The following is a 25,528-nucleotide window of genomic DNA, read 5'->3' as shown; positions in this document are numbered from 1 at the left end:
TCGGACGAAAATTGTTCATGCCTTATGCAAAAAACCTTCAAAATTAAACTCATTATCTGCTAGCATTGATTGACTGACGTCAAGGTTCGACCATCCTGTGCCGTCACGATTGACCAATCCTACAGTACGGTCCCCTGATGGTTGGCCAATCGGTGTGTGTGTGTGCGGGCGGGACTAATCGTTTTCATCTCGGGGATCTGGCAGCCATTGTTTCAGTGCCATGACTTCAGCTTCCAGCTCAAACTACTTTGAAAGTTAGTATCTCTTTTAAAAATAACATAAGATTTACCAAAAACGTTTTATAAGTACTTTCACTTTCATCTTTCAAGGTATTAAAAGGTAGAAATGTTGCCGGCAGCACATTCACAAAGGGACACAGACAGGGCCCCAAAGCCTGGCACTCGATTTAAACCCGCCCGGCCCAAAACAGCCCTGGCAAAGCCGGGCTCCCCCCAGCTAGTCTGTCTATCTATCTATCTATCTTATATCTTATATCTTTCTTATATATATATAATAAAGCGGTTCCATACGTTTCGTCTGTCCGGCTATACGCTCGAAAGTTATAGGGCGTACCTACGCGTGCGTTACTTCCAAAGAAAGCTTACGGCTCCCGGACGGTCGTAAGTGTATTTATTTTTCGCTCGGATGAAAATTGTTCGCGCCTTATGCAAAAAACCTGCAAAATTAAACTCATTATCTGCTAATTAGTATTGAGTGACTGACGTCAAGGTTCGACCAATCCTGTGCCGTCATGATTGACCAATCCTACAGTTCAGTCCCCTGATGGTTGACCAATCGGTGTGTGTGTGGGCGGGACTAATCGTTTTCATCTCAGGGATCTGGCAGCCATTGCCTCAAGCTAAAAACCCCATTTTACTTCCAGCTCAAAATCTGCTAATCCAGCTTCGAAAAAGTTAGTATCTCTTTTAAAAATAACATAACATTTACCAAAAACGTTTTATAAGTACTTTCACTTTCATCTTTCAAGGTATTAAAAGGTACAAATGTTGCCCGGCAGCAGATTCACTGAGGGACACAGAGACAGGGCCCAAAAGCCTGGGACTCGATTTAAAATGTTGCCCGGCAGCAGATTCACAGAGGGACAGACAGACAGGCCCCAAAGCCTGGGACTCCATTTAAACCGCCCGGCCCAAAACAGTTAGTCTCTGTTTTAAAAATAACATAAGAGTTACCAAAAATGTTTTATAAGTACTTTAACTTTCATCTTGAAGGTATTAAAAGGTACAAATGTTGCCCGGCAGCAGATTCACAGAGGGACAGACAGGGTCCGAAAGCCTGGGACTCGATTTAAAATGTTGCCCGGCAGCAGATTCACACAGGGACAGACAGACAGGCCCCAAAGCCTCGCACTCGATTTAAACTGCCTGGCCCAAAACAGCCCTGGCAAAGCCAGGCTCCCCCAGCTAGTATAGATATAGACTAGCTGAAGTGCCCGGCGGTGCCGAGGGATTTTTGAGGGCATGTTGTTGTTGGAAGAGAGAGAGAGAGAGAGCGCGACTGGGGGGAAGAGAGAGCACAACTGGGGGGAAGAGAGAGCGCGACTGGGGGGAAGAGAGAGCGCGACTGGGGGGAAGAGAGAGCGCGACGGGGGGGAAGAGAGAGAGCGACGGGGGGAAGAGAGAGAGCGACGGGGGGAAGAGAGAGCGCGACGGGGGGGAAGAGAGAGCGCGACTGGGGGGGAAGAGAGAGCGCGACTAGGGGAAGAGAGCGCGCGACTGGGGGGAAGAGAGCACGACTGGGCGGGAAGGGGGGGAGGGGAGGGGGGGAAGGGGAGGGGGGGAGGAAGGGAGATGGGGGGAGGGAGGAGGGGAGGGGGAGAGGAGGAGTCCCCGAGCCCCGCTCCGATCTCCCGATGTCCCGCCCCCCGATGTCCCGCCCCGCGATCTCCCGATGTCCCGTCTCCCCGATGTCCCGCCCCCCAATCTCCCGATGTCACGCCCCCCGATCTCCCGATGTCCCCGCCCCCGGATCACCCGATGTCCCGCCCCCGGATCACCCGATGTCCCGCCCCCCGGATCTCCCGATGTCCCGCCCCCCGATCTCCCGATGTCCCACCCCCGCGATCTCCCGATGTCCCGCCCCCGCGATCTCCCGATGTCCCGACACCGCAATCTCCCGATGTCCCGCCCCCCGATCTCCCGATGTCCCGCCCCAGGATCTCCCAATGTTCCGCCCCCGGATCTCCCGATGTCCCGCCCCGCGATCTCCCGCCCCCGATGTCCCGCCCCCCGCTCTCCCGATGTCCCGCCCCCGATCTCCCAATGTCCCGCCCCCCGCTCTCCCGATGTCACGAGCCCCGCCCCCGATGTCCTGAGCACCGCCCTCCCGCTCTCCGGAGCCCCGCCCTCCCGCTCTCCGGAGCCCCGCTCTCCCGAGCTCCGCCTTCCCGAGCCCCGCTCCCCGCCCGAGCCGGCTTCAAGACCAGAGAGACGCTGCCGCACAACCTACCGCGTGAGGCCCGGCCGGACTCAAGTCGCACTCCGGGCAGAAGATGACGCGGACGCTGACTCCCGCCCCGCCCGCCTTTACTAAGATGGCGGCGGTAGCAACGCTCGGCTGAGGCCCGCCCCTCCAGCCTTCACAAAGATGGCGGCGATCGGGGGCCGCTTGTTGACTGGGGCCGGGAGGTGCCTAGCTCGGGCGTGGGTGCGGAGGAGAGGCCGAGGCTTCGAGGCCTACAAAAACGGTGAAAGGTAGGAAAATTATAGAGGTTAGAGAAAAGATGTACAAATTAATTAACTTTTTTAAAAAACAATTTGTGTTTTAAAAGCAACTTTTTGTTGTTGCTGGAAATGTATATTTGAAAAGAAAGACGCAGAAAGCGGGAAAAAGAATGGAAGCAAGATGGCGGCTACTCACCTCGGTTCAGAACGATAAGGCCCGCCCACACACGCACCGATTGGTCGACCGTCAGGTCACCAAAGCGTAGGATTGGTCAATCGTCCCGTCACTCGACTGTAGGAGGGCCTGCCCGCACGCGCCAGGAACCCGGCGTACGATTGGTCGACCTCGACGTCACTCTATCGCTAATGAGATGCTAATGAGCGGAATTTTGAACGTTTTTTGGATATCATGGGCGCAATTTTTGTCCGGCCGAAATGTAAATATGCTTATGACCGTTTCGGAATGGTAAGCTTTCTTTTGATGTAACGCACGTGTAGGTACGCTCTATAACTTTCGAGTGCATAGCCGGACAGACGCACACCGAAGGACAGACAGATAGACAGACAGACAGACAGATGTATCCATTTATATATATAGACTAGCTGGAGTGCCCGGCGGTGCCGAGGCTTTTTCGAGGGCATGTTGTTGGAAGAGAGAGAGAGAGCGACTGGGGGAGGGGAAGAGAGAGAGCGACTGGGGGTGGAAGAGAGAGAGCGATTGGGGGGGGAAGAGAGACAGCGACTGGGGGGGAAGAGAGAGAGCGACTGGGGGGGGAAGAGAGAGCGCGACAGGGGGAAGAGAGAGCGACTGGGGGGAGGAGAGAGAGCGACTGGGGGGAAGAGAGAGAGCGACTGGGGGCAAGAGAGAGAGCGACGGGGCAAGAGAGAGAGCGACTGGGGGGAAGAGAGAGAGCGACTGGGGGGAAGAGAGAGAGCGACGGGGGAAGAGAGAGCGCGACGGGGGAAGAGAGAGCGCGACTGGGGGGAAGGGAGGGGAGGGGGGAAGGGAGGGGAGGAGGGGGAATGGGGGGAGGGGGGGATTGGGGGGAGGAGGGGGGGAGAAGGTATATTGTCAATGGTAGGTTCATAGGAGACCTCCTAGGAAGATCGACCTATTGCTCACCTCTTGGCTGCAGCACAGTAGACTATATGATTACAGATTTGGACCCATCGTCTTTCAGAGCATTCACAGTCAAACCACAAACAACACTGTCAGATCACAGTCAAATTACTATGTATCTCAAAAAGACAGAAACAAACAACATAGAAACACAACCCAGTAAACTGTACAACACCAAAAAATCGTACAGATGGGCCAAAAACGACACGGAAAAATACCAGAAAACAATTAGCAATGCATCAACTCAAGCTCTCTTGGACACCTTTCTGGATAACATATACACTCACAATAAAGAAGGCGTAAACCGGGCAGTAAATAACCTAAACAATATTTTTGATAATTTGGCAACAAGTGCAAACTTGAAAGCTCGCAAGAACAAACCCAAAACAAAAAACTATGAAAAATGGTTTGACCCAGATTGCCATAACATGAGGAAAAAACTTAGAAAAATATCAAACCAAAAACACAGACATCCAGAAAACGAGGAATTACGCCTTACTTATTGTCAGACACTAACACAATACAGAAACACACTCAGAACCAAAAAAGAGCAATATATTAAGAATACACTCAACTCCATGGAGGAATCCATTGATTCCAATTGTTTCTGGGACAACTTGAATACACTACACAAAAAACAACACGACGAATTGGCCATTCAAAATGGGGACACATGGGTAAACCACTTTGAAAAATTATACCAGAAAAACACACTAAGGCCAGAGCAACACCAAATATGCAAAAAACTGGAAAAGCTAGAAATGGCCATAAAAGATAACCAAAACCCGCTAGACTCCATAATAACAGAAAAAGAACTTTTTGAAAAACTCAAGGACCTGCGACCAGGAAAAGCTTGCGGGACAGACAGCATACTAAACGAGATGATTAAACACACAGACGACAAAATGAAACTGGCTATCCTAAAACTCTTCAACTTGGTTCTGAGTGTCGGTTACTTCCCTGATATCTGGAACAAAGGACTCATAACGCCCATATACAAAAGTGGGGACAAAGTCAACCCAAATAACTATCGAGGCATCTGTGTAAACAGTAACCTGGGGAAGGTATTCTGTAGCATCATAAACAAAAGACTTATAAACTTCCTTGAGGAACACAACAATGTCTTGAGTAAAAGCCAAATTGGATTCCTGCCAAACTATAGAACATCAGGTCATATCTTTACCCTACAGACCCTAATTGACAAACACGTTCACCATAACAAAAGCAAAATCTACGCATGCTTTATAGATTTCCAGAAGGCTTTCGACTCCATCTGGCATGACGGTTTATTCCTGAAACTTATCGAAAGCTGGGTAGGGGGAAAAACATATGATGTAATTAAATCAATGTATACAAACAACAAATGTGGGAGACAAACAAACAAAATACTTCCCACAGGGGCGGGGGGTGACGCAGGGCTCGCCAATCTCACCGACACTCTTTAATATTTACATAAATGAATTGGCAAAACTACTTGAACAATCTACAGCACCCGGCCTCACCCTATATGAATCCAAGGTTAAATTCCTCCTCTATGCAGACGACCTGGTTCTGCTGTCACCAACTAAGGAGGGTCTACAGCAGAACCTGGACCTGCTGGAGTCGTACTGCCAGACTTGGGCCCTGACAATAAATCCCCAAAAAACCAAAGTCCTTGTGTTCCAGCAAAGATCCAAACATCAGGGACCCAAAATAAATTTCACACTAGGAACAACCAAAATTGAACAAACCACTAACTACACATACTTGGGCTTAAAAATCAGTTCTACGGGAAACTTCAAACTGGCTGCGAATGAACTGAAAGAGAAAGCAAGAAGGGCTTTCTATGCCATTAAAAAATCAATCCAAATAGAAATCCCAATTAGCATTTGGCTAAAAATTTTCAAATCAGTAATTGAACCAATTGCACTCTATGGCAGTGAGGTATGGGGACCGCTAACACAACAAGAATTTTCAAAATGGGACAAACACCCAATTGAGATCCTACATGCAGAATTCTGTAAAAGTATCCTCCGGACTCAAAGGAAAACAGTAAACAATGCATGCAGGGCGGAACTAGGCCAATATCCATTAATAATCACTATCCAAAAAAGAGCCACCAAATTTTGGAATCACCTACAAATGAGCAACCCCCAATGCTATCACTACGACGCCCTGAAATGCCAAGAGCTGACCATAAAGAAGAATACCCTCAGTCAACTAGTCCTGGGACTCAGTGAAGTAACTACTAACACTACTAACAATAACCAGCCCCAGGACAGTGACAGCGTAACACAAAGAATTCGACCCAACACAATCGTCGCTAAGCAAAAGGAAAAATATCTGACATATTGGGCAGAAACAACAAAAACCCAAAGCAAACTCAATTGCTACTTGGCCCTAAACAGACAATACAACATAGCTGATTACCTGACCATGGTAAAGGATAACAAACTGAGAAAAACCTTGACAAGGTACAGACTTAGCGAACATAGCCTAGCGATCGAAAAAGGCAGACCAGGCTGCCAAGAGAGGACAGGATATGCTCTCACTGCAGTCAGGGAGTAGTGGAGACAGAGATGCACTTCCTCACAGCCTGTGGAAAATATCAGGGCATCAGGGAGAATTTCTACCAAAAATTCTCACAAATATGCCCTGAATTCAGAAATCTGAATGACAACCAAAAACTCCCATACCTACTGGGGGAGGAGAGAAGCTGTGTAGCACTGGCGGCACACTATGTTACAGCTTGCCATGAACAGAGGGACAACCAGTAAACTAAGAAAAGAGTATATATAAATAATGCGAATGTATATTTATACACTCAGGGATATACCTGTTTATACACTGTATGAATAGAACTGCGTTTATGTGTTCAACCATAAATGTATTTTGATGCTTTGGCAACATAAGATGTACCTTATCATGCCAATAAAGCGATTTGAATTGAATTGAATTGAGTCCCGGAGCCCCGCCCCCCGATCTCCTGATGTCCCGCCCCCCGGTCTCCCGATGTCCCGCCCCCCGATCTCCCGATGTCCCGCCCCCGATCTCCCGTCCCCCGATCTCCCGATGTCCCACCCCCCGATCTACCGCCCCGCGATCTCCCGATGTCCCGCCCCCCGATCTCCCGATGTCCCGCCCCCGATCTCCCGATGTCCCGCCCCCCGCTTTCCCGTCCCCCGATCTCCCGATGTCCCGAGCCCTGCCCCCTGATGTCCCGAGCCCCGCCCTCCTGAGCACCGGCCTCCCGCTCTCCGGAGCCCCGCCCTCCCGCTCTCCGGAGCCCCGCCCTCCCGAGCTGGCTTCAAGACCGCCGATTGCGGCTGTGAGAGACGGCCGGCGGGCCCGGTTGCCGGGGTAACCCTTCCCGCTCTCCAAGCCCCGCCCGAGATCCGCACTCCCGAGAGCCCCGCCCCCCCCGCCCGAGCCGAGCGGGGAACAGAGAGAGACGCCGCGTCTCAGCTGCTCCTGCTGCGCGCGCACCCTGTGTATGTCCCGTGACCCTCGTGGCTGACGCCGTTGCCCCAGGTAACGTGACACGGGGTGGGGGGTAGCTTAGCAGAAGCCGTGGGACAATTACCTAGCTCAGGCATGGCTGGGCAGGAGAGGCCCAGGCTTTGAGGCCTAGGTTTTGAGGCCTTACAAAAACAGGGAAAGGTAGGAAAAAGAATCTTCAGGTTAGAGAAAATATTTACAAATGAATGAAGTTTTTTTAAAAACAATTTAATAAAAGCAATTTTTTTTTGCTGGAAATGTATATTTGAAAAGAAAGACGCAGAAAGCGGGAAAAAGAATGGAAGCAAGATGGCGGCTACTCACCTCGGTTCAGAACGATAAGGCCCGCCCACACACGCACCGATTGGTCGACCGTCAGGTCACCAAAGTGTAGGATTGGTCAATCGTCCCGTCACTCGACTGTAGGAGGGCCCGCCCGCACGCGCCAGGAACCCGGCGTACGATTGGTCGACCTCGACGTCACTCTATCGCTAATGAGCGGATAATGAGATGCTAATGAGCGGAATTTTGAACGTTTTTTGGATACCGAGGGCGCAATTTTTGTCCGGCCGAAACGTAAATATGCTTATGACCGTTTTGGAATGGTAAGCTTTCTTTTGACGTAACGCACGCGTAGGTACGCTCTATAACTTTCGAGTGCATAGCCGGACAGACGCACACCGAAGGACAAACAGACAGACAGATAGACAGACAGACAGATAGACAGACAGACAGATGTATCCATTTATATATATAGATAAAACCAGGGTGCAATATATTCTGTGGCAAGCAGTAGTGGATTTTCTATCGGTGGAAAATTACCACTTCAGTCCGCAATTTCTTTCTGTGTCCCTAGTTGTAAAATAATTATTCGCATAGTGCAGTTTTGGTCTTAAGATTTATTTTTAATTTGGTTTTTATTCGTTCCTGGCCAGCATTTATTGCCCATCCCTAATTGCCCTTGAGAAGGTGGTGGTGAGCCGTCTTCTTGAACTGCTGCAATCCTTGTAGTGAAGGTACTCCCACTGTGCTGTTAGGGAGGGAGTTCCAGAATTTTGACCCAGCAACGTGAAGGAACAGCGATATATTTCCAAGTCAGGATGGTGTGTGACTTGGAGGGGAACTTGGAGGTGGTGGTGTTCCCATGCACCTACTGCCCTTGTCCTTCAAGGTGGTAGAAGTCGCGGGTTTGGGAGGTGCTGTCAAAGAAGCCTTGGCAAGTTGCTGCAGTGCATCTTGTAGATGGTACACACTGCAGCCACGGTGTGCTGGTGGTGGAGGGAGTGAATGTTTAAGGTGCTGGATGGGGTGCCAATCAAGCGGGCTGCTTTGTCCTGGATGGTGTTGAACTTCTTGAGTGTTGTTGGAGCTGCACTCATCCAGGCAAGTGGAGAGTATTCCATCACACTCCTGACTTGTGCCTTGTAGATGGTGGAAAGGCTTTGGGGAGTCAGGAGGTGGGACACTCGCCACAGAATACCTAGCCTCTGACCTACTCGTACCCACAGTATCTATGTGGCTGGTCCAGTTAAGTTTCTGGTCAATGCTGACCCCCAGGATGTTGATGGTGGGGGATTCAACGATTGTAATGCCATTGAATGTGAAGCGGGGGCGGTTAGACTCTCTCTTGTTGAAGATAGTCATTACCTGGTACTTATGTGATGCGAATGTTACTTGCCACTTATCAGCTCAAGTCTGAATGTTGTCCAGGTCTTGCTGCATGCGGGCATGGACTGCTTCATTATCTGAGGAATTGTGAATGGAACTGAACACAGTGCAATCATCAGCGATCATCCCCATTTCTAACCTTATGATGGAGGGAAGGTATTTGATGAAGCAGCTGAAGATGGTTGGGCCTAGGACATTGCCCTGAGGAACTTCTGCAGCAATGTCCTGCAGCTGAGATATGACTCAAGCCAATGGAGAGTTTTCCCCCAGATTCCCATTGACTTCAATTTTATTAGGGCTCCTTGATGCCACACTCAGTGAAAGGCTGCCTTGATGTCAAGTGCAGTCACTCTTATCTCACCTCTGGAATTCAGCTCTTTTGTCCATGTTTGGACCAAGGCTGTAATGAGGTCTGGAGCTGAATGGTCCTATCGGAACACAAACTGAGCATCAGTGAGCAGGTTATTGGTGAGTAAGTGCCACTTGATAGCATTGTCGATGACACCTTCCATCACTTTGCTGATGATTGAAAGTAGACTGATGGGGCGGTAATTGGCCGGATTGGATTTGTCTTGTTTTTATGGACAGGACATACCTGGGCAATTTTCCACATTGTCGGGTAGATGCCAGTGCTGTAGCTGTATTGGAGCAGCTTGGCTAGAGGCGCGACCAGTTTTAGAGCACAAGTTGTCGTGACCCATAGCCTTTGTTGTATCCAGTGCGTTCAGCCATTTCTTGATATCAGGTGGAGTGAATCGAATTGGCTGAAGACTGGCTTCTGTGATGGTGGGGACCTCAGGAGGAGGCCGTGATGGATCATCCACTCAGCAATTCTGCCTGAAGATGGTTGCAAATGCTTCAGCCTTGTCTTTTGCACTCACGTGCTGGGCGCCGCCATCATTGAGGATGGGGATGTCTGTGGAGTCTCCTCCTCCCGTTAGTTGTTTAATTGTCCACCACCATTTACGACTGGATGTGGCAGGATTGCAGAGTTTTAATCTGAACCGTTGGTTGTGGGATCACTTAGCTCTCTCTATAGCATGCTGTTTCCGTAGTTTAGCATGTATGTTGTCCTGTGTTGTAGCTTCTCCAGGTTGTCACTTAATTTTTAGGTATGCCTGGTGCGCTGCTTCTGGCATGCTCTTCTACATTCCTCATTGAACCAGAGTTGGTCTCCTGGCTTGATGGTAATGGTAGAATGAAGAATATGCTGGGCCATGAGGTTATAGATTGTGGTGGAATACAATTCTGCTGCTGCTGATGGCCCACAGTGCCTCATGGGTGCCCAGTTTTGAGCTGCTCGATCTGTTCTGAATCTAATCCATTTAGCACGGTGGTCGTGTCACACAACATGATGGAGGGTGTCCTCATTGTGAAGACAGGATTTCATCTCCACAAGGACTGTGCGGTGGTCACTGCTACAAATATTGTCATGGACAGATGCATCTGCAATATGTAGATTGGTGAGGACAAGGTCAGATAGGTTTTTCCCTCATGTTTGGTTCTCTCACCACCTATAGCAGGCCCAGTCTGGCAGCTATGTCCTTCAGGACTCGGCCAGCTTGGTCAGTAGTGGTGCTACCGAGCCACTCTTGGTGATGGACATTGAAGTCCCCCACCCAGAGTACGTTCTGTGCCCTTGCCACCCTCAGTGGTTCTTCTAAGTGGTGTTCAACATGGAGGAGTACTGATTCATCAGCTGAGGGAGGGCGGTAGGTGGTAATCAGCAGGAGGTTTCCTTGTCCATGTTTGACCTGTTGCCATGAGACTTCATGGGATCTGATGTCAATGTTGAGGACTCCCAGGGCCACACCCTCCTGACTGCATACCACAGTGTCATCACCTCTGGTGGGCCTGTCCTGCCAGTGGGACAGGACATACCCAGGGATGGTGATGATGGAGTCTGGGACGTTGGCTGAAAGGTATGATTCTGTGAGTATGACTATGTCAGGCTGTTGCTTGATTAGTTTGTGTGACAGCTCTCCCCAGATGTTAGTGAGGAGGACTTTGCAGAGTCGACTGGGCTGGGTGTGCCTTTGTCATGTCTGGTGCCTAGGTCGATGCCGGGTGGTCCTGGCTTGTTTTGAATTTTGTACGTGTATTGCAACAGGATGATGTCCTATTCTGGGCCATAGGACATTCAGGGCCCTATTCATGGTTAGAGAGAAACCCAGAGAGCAAATGTGACCGGGCTAACACTAGCTTGCACTGATATCACTAACAGTTAAAATGGAAATTGGGTTGTGGGTCAGTTTTCTGCTTTTCATGCTCTGTCCTTTCACCTCCAGCATTGATCATCCCAAACCCTGGATCTAGCTCCATAAGTCCAATGCTGGTAAAAAGGAAAAATTGAACTAGTCAGTTAGAAAATTGAAGGGCTTTTTCTGTTGCTACCATCAGGCAAAAAAAAAATCAGAATACTCCTTTTGCCACCGTCACTCCCAATGATTACCAGTGCAAATATTCCAAACAAAGATGCTGCCAATTATGTTTTAAAAGTTATTTATTTTGTCCATTCTAATTTGTGTGGTACAGATCTAACAATCACTTAATCAATTAAAGTACTGTCATTCCTAATATAGATCATTCTATTTTTCTTCAGAGTTTGAAATGTGATACATGGCACTCTACTGAGCAATTCAAATTCTATTCCATTCTCCCAGTTTCTCCATCTCCGTCGCATTTGTTCTGACGATGCCACCTTCCATACCTTTGCTTTCGATATGTCTTCCTTTTTCTTCAACCGAGGTGATGTGCCTCAATAAATCCGAGACTCAATGTTAGCGGAACAAAACAAGGCTTTTATTAACTTAGAAGGTAACACACAGTGGAGAAGTGTCTCCCATCCAGAGGTTGGCTGTACTGGATGTGAGGCACGCTGAGCCTGCTTACATAGGGGCCAGGTATGGGCGGAGCCCTACACACAATACAATACAAGGTGAGGAAACGGAACTGAGGTAAGGGAAATGAAACTGAAACGAAACCACAGTCACAGGCACAATCACACAGAGAATACAGATGAGTGATGAATGGCATATTTCATCACATTCACCCCTTCTATAGATTTAGTCTGTTCGGGGGTTTGATAGTCCTCTGTGACCGACGTGGCTGTTGTGGTGCCGCGGGTGTCGGCTGGGTGTCCCCGGTGGCCTCCTGGGTCTCTGCCGGGGGCGTCGCCAGGGTTGTTGAAGGGGTAGTTGGTGGGGGTACCGTTGGTCGATGTTCTTCCGGGGGTGATGAAAGAGTAGTGGGTGGGTAAGAGTTGCTGTGATCGTTGTTGCTGCTGTTGTCGTGGTTGTTGTCGTTACCGGCTGGGGCGACGTCTTTTATGGACACGGTGTCCTCCCTTCCGTCGGCGTGCCGGACATACGCGTATTGGGGGTTGGCGTGGAGTAGGTGCACTGACTCCACGAGAGGGTCCGTCTTGTGGCCCCTCACATGCCTTCGCACGAATACCGGACCTGGGGTGGAGAGCCATGACGGCATGGATACGCCTGAGGTGGATTTCCGGGGAAAGACAAACATTTGTTCATGAGGCGTGGCATTAGTGGCAGTACACAATAGCGACCGTGTCGAATGGAGCACATCTGAGAGGACTTCCTGCCAGCGGGAGATAGGGAGGCCCTTGGTCCTTAGAGCTAGAGTGACTGCTTTCCATACTGTCCCGTTCTCTCGCTCCACTTGACCGTTACCCCGGGGGTTGTAGCTGGTGGTACGGCTCGTGGCGATCCCCCTGGACAGCATGTACTGGCGTAGCTCTTCACTCATGAAGGACGCCCCCCTATCCGTATGGATGTAGCTCGGCATACCAAACAGGCAGAACAGGCTGTTGAGGCATTTAATGACCGTGGCGCTGGTCATGTCTGGGCAGGGGAAGGCGAATGGGAAACGGGAGTATTCGTCCACAATGTTCAGGAAGTAAACATTGCGGTCGACGGACGGGAGGGGGCCCTTGAAGTCTAAGCTGAGCCGCTCAAAGGGCCGTGTAGCTTTGATTAAGTGGGCTCTATCTGGGCGGTAGAACCGAGGCTTGCACTCAGCGCAAGTGCGGCAGTTCCTGGTCAGAGACCGAACTTCCTCAATCGAGTAGGGTAAGTTGCGGGACTTTATGAAGTGGAACAGCCGCGTGACCCCTGGATGGCAGAGGTCGTTGTGGAGGGCCTGTAGCCGATCCCCGGTGGCGCTGGCACACATCCCTCGTGAGAGGGCGTCGGGGGATTCGTTAAGGGCCCCGGCCGGTAAATGATGTCATAATCGAAGGTGGAGAGCTCGATCCGCCACCTAAGAATCTTACCATTTTTAATCTTCCCCCTCTGTTTATTATTGAACATAAACGCTACCGACCGCTGGTCGGTAAGTAGGGTGGAGCGTTTGCCGGCTAGGTAGTGGCGCCAGTGGCGCACTGCCTCCACGATGGCTTGGGCCTCCTTTTCCACGGAGGAGTGTCTGATCTCGGGCCCTTGGAGGGTCCTCGAGAAGAAAGCTACGGGCCGCCCCGCCTGGTTGAGGGTGGCCGCCAAGGCAAAGTCAGACGCATCACTTTCCACTTGAAAGGGAGTGTTCTCGTCCACTGCCTGTAGCGTGGCCCGCTCAATATCCCGCTTAATGCCTTTGAAGGCGGCGTGGGCCTCAGCAGAGAGCGGAAAAGAGGATGCTTTCAAGAGGGGGCGGGCTTTGTCGGAGTAGTTGGGGACCCATTGGGAATAATAAGAAAATAACCCCAGGCACCTTTTCAGGGCTTTGGGAGTGTTGGGCAGGGGCAGCTCCCGTAGGGGGCTCAACCGGTCGGGGTCTGGTCCGATTTCCCCATTCTCCACCACGCTGCCTAGTATGCAGAGGCGCGTGGTGTTGTAAACGCACTTGTCCTCGTTGTAAGTGAGGTTGAGTTTTTGTGCGGTTTTCAGGAACCTCTCGAGGTTCGAGTCGTGATCCTGCTGGTTGTGACCGCAGATGGTGACGTTGTCGAGGTAGGGGAAGGTTGCCTGCAAGTGGTGGTCATCGACCATGCGGTCCATCTCCCTCTGGAAGACCGAGACCCCATTCGTCACCCCAAAGGGGACTCTGAGGAATTGGTAGAGGCGTCCGTTCGCCTCGAAGGCGGTGTACGGGCGGTCCTCTGGTCTGATAGGGAGCTGGTGGTACGCTGACTTGAGGTCGATGGTGGAGAACACCCGGTATTGGGCGATTTGGTTCACCATTTCTGATATGCGGGGTAGCGGGTAGGCGTCTAGTTGGGTGTACCTGTTGATCGTTTGACTATAGTCGATCACCATCCATTTCTTCTCGCTACCCCTTACCACCACCACTTGGGCGCGCCACGGGCTGTTGCTGCGTTCAATAATGCGCTCCTTCAGGAGCCTGTCTACCTCGGTCGCGATAAACCGCCTGTCCTCCCAGCTGTACCTCCTGCTTTTGGTCGCTATTGGCCGGCAGTTAGGGGTAAGGTTCGCGAATAGCGAAGGCGGCTTTACCTTCAGGGTAGCCAGACCGCACACTGTGAGGGGCGGCTGGGACCCACCGTAATTGAGCGTGATGCTTTGGTGGTGGCACTGGAAATCCAGGCCCAAGATCACGCTCGCACATAGATTCTTCATGATTAGTACTTTAAAATTATCGTATACAGTTCCGTTAACGGACAATTGTACCGTGCAGTAACCCATAATGGTCGATGTCTGGGTTTTATCAGCCATAGAGATGGTACCCCGAGTAGGGACCACCTTTAGGGAGAGTTGTTGTGCTAGTTCAGGGTGGATAAAACTCTCCGTGCTTCCACTGTCAATTAAACATTTAACCCCGCCACCGTTTACCTCGATGTCCACCATTGATTTGGATAGCGGGTGCGGCCTGGTCTGGTCCACTGTGACCGATGCCACTGTAGGGCCCTGATCGAGACAAGATGGCGTCCACGCTGTCTGCTCACAAGATGGCGGACCCCACGAGGTCGGGCAAGATGGCGTCCAAGATGGCCGCTCCCACGGCGCACACGCGGCGGTGGCGGGTTTTCCGGCGGGGTTCCCTCTGCACACCTTCCCGAAGTGCCCCTTCTTACCGCACTTAAAGCAGGTGGTGCCTTTCGCCGGGCACAGGTTTCTGGTGTGCTTCGACTGCCCGCAGAAGTAGCAGTTGGGTCCCCGACGCGTCGCGGCTGTCGTAGGGCTTCTGGGGGGAGAGCGGGGCCCGACGGTGTCGGGCTGCCGGGCGGGGAAGATGCCTTCCAAGATGGCGGCGCCCTTGGTGCACACGTGGCGGCGTGGGTGGCGCGGGCTGAAGAGTAGGCGTCCGAGTTTCTCTGGGCCACATCCAGGGATCGCGCTGTGTCCACAGCCTGTTTCAGGTCCAATCCCGTTTTTTCCAGCAGTCTCTGCCGGATGTAAGTGGAGCTGAGGCCTGTGATGAAGGCATCGCGAACAAGCTCGTCAGTGTACACTGCGGCTTTTACATCTTGGCACTTGCAGTCTTTGCCAAGCGTTTTCAGGGTGACTAGGAACTCATCCAGCGATTCCCCAGGTCGCTGTGCGCGAGTAGCGAGCAGATGCCTAGCATACACCTCATCCGTAGGCTGCTGGTAATGCGCCTTTAAGATGTCGCAGGCGGCCGGGTACGTGTCGGCGCCTTGGATGAGGGGGTAAACCCTGTGGCTTACCCAATTCCGCAGGATTCCGAGTTTCATACTTTCAGTGTCCGTAGCGCCTGTGACGGCTGCGGAATTGTCCAGGAAAAATTCCATACACATAAACCAGTGTCCGAAGCGTGCCGATGCGTCCGAAGCATGCTGGTCCAAATCCAAACGTTCAGGTTTCAAGAGTTGATCCATTGTGTTGAAAAGTAAGTTAATAAAATTGATGTGCCTCAATAAATCCGAGACTCAATGTTAGCGGAACAAAACAAGGCTTTTATTAACTTAGAAGGTAACACACAGTGGAGAGGTGTCTTCCATCCAGAGGTCTGCAGTACTGGATGTGAGGCACGCTGAGCCTGCTTACATAGGGGCCAGGTATGGGCGGAGCCCTACACACAATACAATACAAGGTGAGGAAACGGAACTGAGGTAAGGGAAATGAAACTGAAACTAAACCACAGTCACAGGCACAATCACACAGAGAATACAGATGAGTGATGAATGGCATATTTCATCACACGAGGATTCCCCTCCATCGTGGTTGACAGGGCCCTCGACTGTGTCTGTTCAATTACCCGCACTTCCACTCTCACCCCTTCCCCTCTCTCCCACAACCATTTTAGGGTTCCCCTTGTTCTCACCTTCTATCTCACCAGCCTCCACATTCAACGGATTATCCTCTGCCCTTTCCGCCACCTCCAGCGTGATGCCACCAACAAACACATCTTCCCCTCCCCTCCCCTTTCAGCATTCCGAAGGGACTGTTCCCTCTGCAACACCCTGGTCCACTCCTCTATCACCCCCAACAACCCACTCCCCTTCCCACGGCACCTTCCCATGCAAGCGCAGGAGATGCAACACCTGCCCTTTTCCCTCCTCCCTTCCCACCGTCCAGACCCCCAAACACTCCTTCAATTTCAATTTCAATTTTATTTGTCACGTAACCAAATGCAACAAGTGAAATCCAATCAGTGAAATGCTTTTTTCTTAACGAGCCGAGCGCACCAAGCAGCAAAGGACACTTCATCGGCGCCATCACAATAGGGTCCGCTCTCGCCTCGCTCCGCCTTTCCCGCACTCCTGCCCGACAATCTTCAGCCGCCGTGGTACCGACGTCCCGGGGCCTGCTTCTCCCTGGCTCTCCTTCCACTTATATCCTTCTCAATCTTTATCTTAAACCTTCTTTGTGGTCTGGTATTTCAAGGAATGGGAGGGTCTGGCATTTCCAGGTGAAACAGCGATTTACTTGTACTTCTTGCAATTTAGTATACTGTACTCGCTGCTCACGATGCGGTCTCCTCTGCACTGGGGAGACCAAACGCAGATTGGGTGACCACTTTGCGGAAAACCTCCGTTCAGTCCGCAAGCGTGATCCTGAGCTTCCGGTCGCCTGTCATTTTAATTCTCTGCCCCGCTCCGACTCTGACCTCTCTGTCCTCGGCCTCCTACACTGTTTCAATGAAGCTCAATGTAAGCTCGAGGAACAGCACCTCATCTTTCTATTATGCACTGAGTTCAACAATTTCAGATCATAACCTCTGCCCCCATTTTTTCAGACGGCAGCTGTTGCTGATGATTGATATTCCCATTTACACCTCCTCTAGACCCATCTTTTGTTTCTTTACTTGTCCCATAACCATCTCATTTCACCTTGCACCATCATCCCTTTTGTCATTTAATCACTCCTGCCTTCCACCCTATCACAGACCTTCCCTTTTGTTCTTTCCTCCCCCAATCCCCCCTTTCTCTGCCTCTGCACTTGCCTAAAACCTGTTGCATCTCGAACTTTTTCCAGTTCTGACGAAAGGTCATTGACTTGAAACGTTAACTCTGTTTCTCTCCACAGATGCTGCCTGACCTGCTGAGTATTTCCAGCATTTTCTGTTTTTATTTAATACAAATTCATTGATTGAAACAAAGTTTAATAAAAACAACAAGAACAGAAGATTACTATGAGAGTACCATGGCTAAAAAGTGTAGATGTTGTTTTCTGGGTTGCTAAGGTTATTAACCCTCTGATGCATCAGTACTCAATAAAACTCATATGGTGCAACAACAGACAAAAAAAATGCAGGTATGAACTCCTGTTAAAGAAGTAATTAACTTACAGGTATATCGCTTTTAGAGATTTTGTGCTTTCCTACAAAAATGATTATGCTTCAGATATAATTTACAGACCCAGGCAAAATGAGTAAAAAGCCATAGGACACAGATCAGTGCCATAGTTATATTAAATATGTATATGTATAAGTCCTTGGTCAGGCCTCAGTTAGAATACTGCGTCCAGTTTTGGTCTCCTCACATGGTGGGTGATATTGAGGCTTTGGAAAGGTGCAGAGCAGGGCCACTAGACTAATTCACAGTTTAATGCATCTTAGTTATCAGGATACATAGAAACATAGAAGATAGGAGCAGGAGTAGGCCATTCGGCCCCTCGAGCCTGCTCCGCCATTCAATGAGATCATGGCTGATCATCCAAATTCAGTACCCTGTCCCTGCCTTCTCTCCATATCCCTTGATCCCTTTAGCCTTAAGAAATATATCCAACTCCTTCTTGAATATATTTAATGAATTGGCCTCCACCGCCCTCTGTGGCAGAGAATTCCACAGGTTCACCACTCTCTGGGTGAAGAAATTCCTCCTCATCTCAGTCCTAAATGGCTTACCCCTCACCCTTAGACTGTGACCCCTAGTTCTAAAAGGCTAAAAGAGCTGGGACTCTACACTTTAGAGAAGCGTAGACTTAGGGGTAATCTGATCAAGGTTTCTTAGGTGATGAAGGGAATAGATTGTTTTCGAGTTGACAAATTGTTCCAATTAAATAGGTTAGGGAGGACCAGGGGTCACAATTTTAAGTAATACAAGGCCAGATTTAGTTTAGATATCTGGAGGTGGTTCTTTCCCCATAGAATAGTTGACCTCTGGAACAGAATGCTGGCTCATGCGGTGGACACTGATTCGCTGAATTCCTTCTGTTTCTTGCTGGGGCGGAGATTGCTTCTTACAAAAGATAGGTATTGCAGGGTATTATCAGGGTTAGAGTGATGTCCTGGAATAGTTTTGATCACCTAAGGGGTTCAAAGAGGAATTTCCCAGATTTTTCCCCCCAAATTGGCTTGGGTTTTTATCTGTATTTCGGCTCTCCCAAGAGATGACCTGGTGGTGGGTGGGGTGGGGGTGGGGGGGTGGGGTGTGGGTGGGGTGGGTGGGGTTTGGGGTGGGGTGGGTGGGGGGAGTGGGGTGGGCGGGGCGGGGGGATGGTGGGTGGGGGGCGGGTGGGGTGGGTGGGGGGTGGGGTGGGGCGGGAGGGGTGGAGTTGGGGAGGGGTGGTGGGGTGGGCGGGGTGGGGTGGAGTGGGGGGTGGGGTGGGCGGGGCGGTGGTGGGTGGGGGGTGGGCGGGTTGGGGGGGTGGGGTGGGGCGGGGTGTGGTGGGTAGGGTGGGGTGGGGGAGGGGTGGGGTAGGGGCGGGGTGGGCGGGGCGGTGTATATATTGTGATACACAAGGTAGCACAATTGTGTGGGGCAGGCTGGATGGACCAGAGGGTCTTTTCCTGTCTGTCATTGTTCGTATGTATCGTAAGTTCTCATTACGGGGCTTTAGAAGAGGAAGGTTGGCGTGGGCAGCGAGGGGAATCAGCAACAGGACTAGGAGCAACCTGAAGAGAATGTGGAGGATTCTCCAGCTGCAAAAGATATTTATGCCACTGTAACATTCGCGCCACACAAGTGCCAGGCAATGACTATCTCCAACAAGAGAGAGTCCAGCCACCTCCCCATGACATTCAACGGTATTACCATCGCCGAATCCCCCACCATCAGCATCCTGGGGCTCACCATTGACCAGAAACTTAACTGGACCAGCCACATAAATACCGTGGCTAAAAGAGCAGATCAGGCGCTGGGTATTCTGCGGCGAGTGGCAGACCTCCTGACTCCCCAAAGCCTTTCCACCATCTACAAGGCACAAGTCAGGAGTGTGATGGAATACTCTCCAGTTGCCTGGATGAGTGCAGCTCCAACAACACTCAAGATGCTCGACACCATCCAGGATAAAGCAGCCCATTGGATTGGCACCCCATCCACCACCTTAAACATTCCGTTTTTTTTTCCAGCGCACCATGGCTGCAGTGTGTACAATCTACAAGATGCTCTGCAGCAATTCACCAAGGCTTCTTTGACTTCACCTCCCAAACTCGTGACCTCTACCACTTAGAAGGACAAGGGCAGCAAGTGCATGGGAACACCATCACCTGCAAGTTCGTCTCCAAGTCACACCATTCTGACTTGGAAATATATCGCTGTTCCTTCATCATCGCTGGGTCAAAATTCTGGAACCCCCTCCCTAACAGCACTGTGGGAGTACCTTCACCTCACGGACTGCAGCAGTTCAAGAAGGCGGCTCACCACCACCTTCTCAAGAACCCACATTCCGTGAATGAATAAAAAACATTTTACTTCCAGTGTGAAATAGCAGAAGTAGTGTTAAGTGCTGGAGAGCCGGTAGAAGGGCTCTCTTCAGGATACAGCCCCCCCCCCCCCACCCCACCCTGCTGACTGCAGTTATACCAGGGAGACTGTGTCACTGCAGAGGAACATCTGCCCTCTTCTCTGAACTTTGTTTCAGCAAAACAAAAATTATAATGTTGCCTGCACATTTAAGCTGCGCAACCCTTTAAATCTTGCAGCACCACGCTATTTCCTGTATCCCAATATGTGAACTTCTAATCAGAGGTGTTTCAAATACCTGGAGCTTGCCCAAAATATCATTAAGCTGACCCTGGAAATTACGGAAGGCTCAATGCCCATGAAGTTGGACAGGCATGCATCATACTCTATTCAAACATTTATTGTGTCCAAATTATAAATTAGATTTTTGGGTCTGACTTTTTGTTTCAATATGTCCACCATCTTGAAATTCCCCATTCCAATAGTAGGGCTCTGTCTACTGCATGCTGCTCAAGGACACTGCTAATAGGGGCCTCGATCTTGTATTTATAACCACAATCCTGCCTCTGACTGAAAGGGTCCTTCCCCATCTCAAGATGAAGATACTACACTAGACTGTTGCATCTGCTTTTCACCAATTTTCCTCTCCCCTCATCTCTTGCTCAAGGGGCAGTTATTCACACGAGAGGTTTGACTGTGGGAGTTGGCAGTCTATTTGGCTGCAAGAGACCAATCATCTCTTCAATCATCATCAATATACACATCCTTTCAGCAGGAATCGTTGGATATAAATACAAGTTGTTGTTGTTATAAGGACCAGGAACCATGGGTGATTTTCCCCACCCTAACCCAGGAGCTCTGAGGCCAATGGTGACACCTCTGCTACGACTCTGGCTGAGAACAGCCAATTTAGCACATACTGGGATACAACCTGGGAACTTCCTGATTTGTAAGACTCAGCTACTTACTGGATGAGTTCACTGAGCCATTAGAAAAAGTGACAATTGCATCATAAAAGCAAAATCTGATCAAACCTTATCAGTGGGTCAAGTTTCAGTGGGCTTTAACTCCAGTCTACTATCTGGCAAGGATTCTCATACAGATCCCACTTCTAAACAACAACAACTTGTATTTATATAGCGCCTTTAACGTAGTAAAACGTCCCAAGGCTCTTCACAGGAGCATTAGCAAACAAAATTTGACACCAAGCCACAAAAAGATATATTAGGGCAGATGACCAAAAGCTTTATCAAAAAGGTAGGTTTTAAGGAGCGTCTTAAAGGAGGAAAGAGAGGTGGAGAGGTTTAGGGAGGGAATTCCAGAGCTTAGGGCCTCGGCAGCTGAAGGCACAGCTGCCAATGTTGGAGCGATTAAAATCGGGGATGCGCAAGAGGCCAGAATTGGAGGAGCACAGATATCTCAGAGGGTTGTAGGGCTGGAAGAGGTTACAGAGATAGGGAGGGGCGAGGCCATGGAGGGATTTGAAAACAAGGATGAGAATTTTAAAATCGAGGCATTGTTTAACCGGGAGCCAATGTAGGTCAGCGAGCACAGGAGTGATGGGTGCACAGGATTGGTCCAAGTTAGGACATGGGCAGCAGAGTTTTGGATGAGCTCAAGTTTACGCAGGGTGGAAGATGGGAGGCCGGTCAGGAGTACGTTGGAATAGTCAAGTCTATGTAGGATTCGCAAAATTGAACTTTATATTATAAAGGGTCGAATGGCAGAAGAGGCCATGATTTTAAAGACTGTTTTAAAAGAAACCTAGGAAAAAGGAGCATTCAAAATGGCCGCCAGACCCCGTGACCAACTTATTGGGACACTTTAAAATGGTTCCTGCAGTCCTCAGACAGCTTTCTGGATTCAGCCCACAGTAAGTTCTGGAAACCGTTTCTGAGAGAACGAAACCAGACACCCACATATACATATAGATTGGATGCAGATCCAGTCAAGATCAGCCTGTAGATAAAGGCCATCTAAATGTTTACCCAGACAAAAGGGAACAGTTTCATATTCATGAGGAGAGCATCAAGGACCCGTTAAGGACATCACCAGGACATTAAAAACAATGAAGGTCATTCCAGACCAGAGATGGCCCGTTACCGGCCATCCAAGAACAGTTTAAAATATAATAACTACCCCGTTGTGCTCCCAGCCCGCCAAAATTAAAACAAAAGACTAACCTGATTTGGCGCGAGATAAGGGCTTCTGATGAGAAGTATACCTGGGAACCCAGGGGTAGACACATAGAAACAGAAACATAGAAGATAGGAGCAGGAGTAGGCCATTCGGCCCTTCGAGCCTGCTCCGCCATTCAATGAGATCATGGCTGATCATCCAAATTCAGTACCCTGTCCCTGCCTTTTCCCCATATCCCTTGATCCCTTTAGCCTCAAGAAATATATCCAACTCTTTCTTGAATATATTTAATGAACTAGCCTCCACCGCCCTCTGTGGCAGAGAATTCCACAGGTTCACCACTCTCTGGGTGAATAAATTCCTCCTCATTTCAGTCCTAAATGGCTTACCCCTTATTCTTAGACTATGACCCCTGGTTCTGGACTCCCCGGCCATCAGAAACATCCTTCCTGCATCTAGTCTGTCCAGACCTGACAGAATTTTATAGGTTTTGATGAGATCCCCTCTCAATCTTCTAAACTCCAGTGAGTATAAGCCCAATCGACACAATCTCTCCTCATACGTCATTCCTGCCATCCCAGGTATCAGCCTGGTGAATCTTCGCTGCGCTCCCTCCATGGCAAGAACGTCCTTCCTCAGGTAAGGTGACCAAAACTGCACACAATACTCAAGGTGCGGTCTCACCAAGGCCCTGTACAACTGTAGCAAGACATCCTTGTTCCTGTACTCGAACCCTCTTGCTACGAAGGCCAACATACCATTTGCCTTCTTAACCGCCTGCTGCACCTGCATGCTTACCTTCAGCGACTGGTGCACAAGGACACCCAGGTCTCTTTGCACTTCCCCTTCTCCCAATCTATTGCCATTCAAATAATAATCTGCCTTCCTGTTTTTGCCACCAAAGTGGATAACCTCACATTTATCCACATTATAGTGCATTTGCCATGTTTCTGCCCAATCACCCAACCTGTCCAAATCGTACTGGAGTTTCCCGACATCCTCCTCGCAGCTTACCCTCCCGCCCAGCTTTGTGTCATCTGCAAATTTGGAGATATTACATCCAATTCCCTCGTCCAGATCATTAATATATATTGTGAACAGCTGGGGTCCTAGGACCGATCCTTGCGGTACCCCACTAGTCACTGCCTGCCACTCGGAAAACGACCCGTTTATTCCAACTCTTTGCTTTCTGTCCGCCAACCAGTTCTCTATCCAAGTCAATACCTTGCCCCCAATCCCATGTGCCTTAATTTTGCACGCTAATCTCTTGTGTGGGACCTTATCGAAAGCCTTCTGAAAGTCCAAATACACCACATCCACTGGTTCTCCCTTATCTATTTTACCAGTTACATCCTCAAAAAATTCCAGTAGATTAGTCAAGCATGATTTACCTTTTGTAAATCCATGTTGACTTTGTCCGATCCTGTCACTGCTTTCCAAGTGCTCTGCTATTACATCTTTTATAATAGACTCCAGCATTTTCCCCACTACCGATGTCAGGCTTACCGGTCTATAATTCCCCGCTTTTTCTCTACCACCTTTTTTGAATAGTGGGGTAACATTAGCTACCCTCCAATCCATGGGTACTGTTCCAGAGTCTATCGAGTTCTGGAAGATGACCAGTAATGCATCTACTATCTCTAGGGCCACTTCCTTAAGTACCCTGGGATGTAGACCATCAGGCCCTGGGGATTTATCGGCCTTCAGTCCCATCAATTTTCCTAACACCATTTTCCTACAAATACTGATTTCTTTCAGTTCCTCTCTTTCATCAGACACTATGTTCCCCAGCATCTCTGGGAGGTTATTTGTGTCCTCCTTTGTGAAGACAGAACCAAAGTATGTATTTAGTTGGTCTGCCATTTCCTTGTTTCCCATTATAAATTCCCCTGATTCTGACTGTAAGGGACCTACGCTTGACTTCACTAATCTTTTTCTCTTCACATATCTATAAAAGCTTTTACAGTCAGTTTTTATGTTCCCTGCTAGCTTACTCTCATATTCTATTTTCCCTTTCTTAATTAATCCCTTTGTCATCGTGGTGCTACCATCGTATCGGTGGCGTCATCGCTAGAAGAAGGAGAAGAAGACGGTTCGAGCCGGCATCCCGCCCCGGGGTAAAACATCGGGAGATCATCAACCAACCCCGGGCCGTTGACGAAACAGGAGGCCATCGACCCACTCCGGCTCGGGAGAAGAGACAATAAAAAACTGAAGAAACGTTGGGTGCCAGCCCGAGGCTCCTCTGACCGGGGTCGAGCAGACGATCCCCGACCCCGCCGACATCTAGACCAGCCGGTGTCCAGCCGTCCCCGACCCCAACCTCAGGAGAGAGGTGTGGCGCAGCTCGCTGGGGCTCCACCAACCACGTGGAGACAAGACGCCTGAAAGGATCAAACGCAGACCTGTTTCAAAACCTTACACTTCCTAGTTGGATTGGTGAGCATGTTTCTGGCCCTTCATAATCAGATCTAGATAGGTTTAAGGGGGTAGACATTTAAGGGTATAATTAACATGAGTTGTTGCCCCTCGATGTTCCGTGTGTTTTCCCCATTTCATGATGATCTTTGTAGAGTATAATATGCCTGTATTTGCCTTAGTTAGTATTGTGTCATTATGATTTGTTTGTGTTTTCCCCTCCCATGTACCCTCTTATTTGCTTGCATTTTGATTTTGTTTTACATTATGCAATAAAATTCCATTTCGTTTCATCAAACTTGATCTATAAGAGTTTTCTCTACATTGTAGTTCCTGCCCCAAAGTCCAGAGTACAGAATCTAAGGGTCGAGTGGGTCGAACCACTCATGGTTTTACTGTGCAAGAGAGAGAGGCCTCTAGAAAGAGAAACCTCTGCGATCTAAAACCCCTTACATCTAGAGGTAACAAAGGCATGGATGAGGGTTTCAGCAGCAGATGAGCTGAAGCAGGGGTGGAGTCGGGCGATGTTACGGAGGTGGAACTAGGCAATCTTAGTGATGGCGCAGATATGTGGTCGGAAGCTCATCCCAGGGTCAAATACGACACCAAGGTTGTGAACAGTCCATTTCAGCCTCAGTTATCAGGGAGAGGGATGGAGTCGTGGCTAGGGAACGGTGTTTGTGGCAGGGACCGAAAACGTTGGCCCTGAATTTGCAGTCGGAAATGTACCTATGGAGTATGCCTCCGACCCGCGAATATTTCCAAACTTACCTCCTGGCTCCAAAGCTACGGAGAGTTCGGGTCCTGGGCCTCCAGACGCATGCCTGCATAAAGGCCCATGGATCTTAGGGATGCAGGCAATTCGGAAGCATCTCTGGGATCATGTGGGCCAGGCCAACCAATGAGAAAGGAGGATTCCATTTGCGAATGGAATCCCCGTAACCCCGAATGGAATCC

The 25,528-nt window shown here is 49.8% G+C and overlaps 1 long non-coding RNA gene across 1 annotated transcript; it reads left to right on the top strand.

The window, feature by feature from the left end:
* Nucleotides 1–2,353: 2,353 nt before the first annotated feature.
* On the top strand, nt 2,354–24,869 carry LOC147111856 (uncharacterized). Its single transcript, XR_015079859.1, has 2 exons — nt 2,354–2,714; nt 24,228–24,869. It is a non-coding gene; the product is annotated as an uncharacterized LOC147111856 (long non-coding RNA).
* Nucleotides 24,870–25,528: the final 659 nt, after the last annotated feature.

Source organism: Somniosus microcephalus, chromosome 10 (genome assembly GCF_052327205.1).
Source record: "Somniosus microcephalus isolate GS21.2 chromosome 10, FLI_Smic_1.0, whole genome shotgun sequence".
Taxonomy (NCBI): Eukaryota; Metazoa; Chordata; class Chondrichthyes; order Squaliformes; family Somniosidae; genus Somniosus; species Somniosus microcephalus.
The sequence above is the reverse complement of the archived record's forward strand: the minus strand, read 5'-3'. Positions and strand labels throughout refer to the sequence as shown.